Raw genomic sequence first — 2,451 nt, forward strand, 5'->3', positions numbered from 1 at the left:
ACATTTTAGGAGGAATAAAATGTATTTGACAGAAAAAAAACTACTTTTTTTTTTACCTTTAGCATCTACAAATAAATAAATAATTCCGTACAAAAAAAACAACTGAATCAGTGCATTAAAGTTAATGTGTGATAAAGAGTTAAACTGCCTGAGGGACTCTTATAATGACCATAATTACAACCGCTTAATATGTCTCCATATTTATCTTTACCATGTGCACACACACACACACACACACACACACACACACACACACACACACACACTGAGAGGTGAGTTTAGTGCTTTGTGGTTTTTAATCATTAGCAGACGAATTGACCGGCCGCTCGGTGAGAGGATTAAAGTTTACACACTCGAGTTAAATGCAAACTGTTTATTGTGAACTGGATTGAAAAACACCCACATTGAGTATGGAACAGTTTTAACACACACACACACACACACACACACACACACACACACACACACACACACACACACACACACACACAATAGTAATGGTGGAGTTCCTGGTATAATGAATAGATGAGAAGTGAGAGAGAGAGAGAGTGTGTGTGTGTGTGTGTGTGAGAGAGAGAGAGAGAGAGAGAGAGAGAGAGAGAGAGAGTTGTGGGTGGATTGTGTGTGTTGCTGATATGAGAGAGATTGTGAGAGATAGAGAGTAGAGGGTGTTTGTGTGTGTTGGTTGTGTGGTGCGCCGGCGGCGCTGTCGCGCGCGCGCGCAGCGTGTGGTTGTGTGGTGAGCGCGCGCCGCGCGCGCGTGGTGTGTGTGTTGTGGTGATGCGCCGCGCGCGCGCGCGCGGCGCGCGCCGGGTGGCTGTGTGTGTTTTCGTCTTTGTGGGTGTCAGCGCGCTCTCTCTCGCTTGTTGGTTGTGTTTGTGTTTTTTCTAGCTCATATCTCTCTCTCTGTCTCTCTTGTGTTTTTGTGCGCGCGCGACTCTCTGCTTCTCTCTCTCTCTCTCTCGCTCTCCTATGTTACGTGCTCTCTCGTCGTGCTCTCTGCTCTCAACTCTCTCTCTCTCTACTGTCATCTCTCTCTCCTTTTTCTAGTTCGTTGTGGGTTTAGGTTCTATTCTTTTTGTTTTCGTGCTCGCTCTCTCTCTGATTTTTATAGTTGTGGGGAAACGGTGTGTGCGCATATCATGTTTTTTGTCTCTTGGCACTGTTCTACTATGTCTCTCTCTCTCTCTCTCTCTTTTTTCTTTGTTTTGTTTTTTCTCTCTCTCTGCTCTTCTCTCTCTCTGTTTCGCTCTGGTATATGCTGTCGTGTGCGCGCGCGCCGCCCTTGTTGTGTGTGTGGTGGGGGTGCGCGCAGCGGCTCCCGCGCCTGCTCTCTACTCTTCTCTCTTGATTCACCTTCTGCGGAGCACACGCCAATCTGCGCTAATCCCTGGACTGTGGCCTTGACGCTTCAATGGTGGTGAGTTTGAGTGGGGCTGAACCGGGTGATATGTGGTGTGACCCAGACTCCAGTGCGCCTGATTGAAGGGTGACTCCGGCGGAGTAAGTCGCTGCTTGCTTGACGAGGCGCCTTCCTTTTCTCTCTTTAGCTTTTTTTTTCTTCTTTTCCCTGTTACATTGCCGGGTCGGAGGGGTGGGCTAGTTAGTTCGACATTGCAGGAAGCCTACTACGAGAGGGGGGGGGGCTCGACTTAGGCGTCCTCCTAGATTTGCATCTCCGTTGCTTAAGTTCATCACCTTCACCATGGAGGCGCGTGTTCCGACACACGGCCGCAGTTCTGACTTCCTTGTGCAAAATTGATTCACCGGAGGGGTAGGAGACGGTGATCGGATAATACTTAAGACTCAAAGCGAGAGCGACGTTCATCGTGAGGGGCGTGTTCGTATGACACGAGCCCGCAGAGCCAGTAGGAACAGTCACGCGCACGAATGGGCGGGCTACCAGCCGTACACAGCAGCCCTCCTGCATTCCTTCCTTCCTGACCAGTCCTCCACATCCACGCAACGACCCGGCAGCCCGTCCCCGCACACGCGACACGCTCGTGCACGCGCAGCCGAGCGCGACGCAGCACTACACACACACACACACACCACACACTCACACCACCACTACACACACACATACACGCCCACACACACAGCACACTCACACTCACACCACACACACCTACACACATCCCTCACACAGCCCATCACACACGCACACTCACCCTTCCAACTACCTGCGGTCATGTACACACACGTGGAGTTCACACTTTAAAGCCCAGACTCACACACACATAAACATACACACGTTCAAGTAAATCAAATGAACACATGATGTGTAGACATTCAGTCATAAATCCACTGCTGGGTTCATATATGGTTAACACACACACACACACACACACACACACACACACACACACACACACACACCTGTGTGACCTGCTTCATCAGCTTGTGGTGAGTTTTACTGTAAAACATTCTCCTGAGCCACGGTTTCTCTTC

This window comes from Tachysurus fulvidraco, chromosome 10 (assembly GCF_022655615.1).
Source record: "Tachysurus fulvidraco isolate hzauxx_2018 chromosome 10, HZAU_PFXX_2.0, whole genome shotgun sequence".
NCBI lineage: Eukaryota > Metazoa > Chordata > Actinopteri > Siluriformes > Bagridae > Tachysurus > Tachysurus fulvidraco.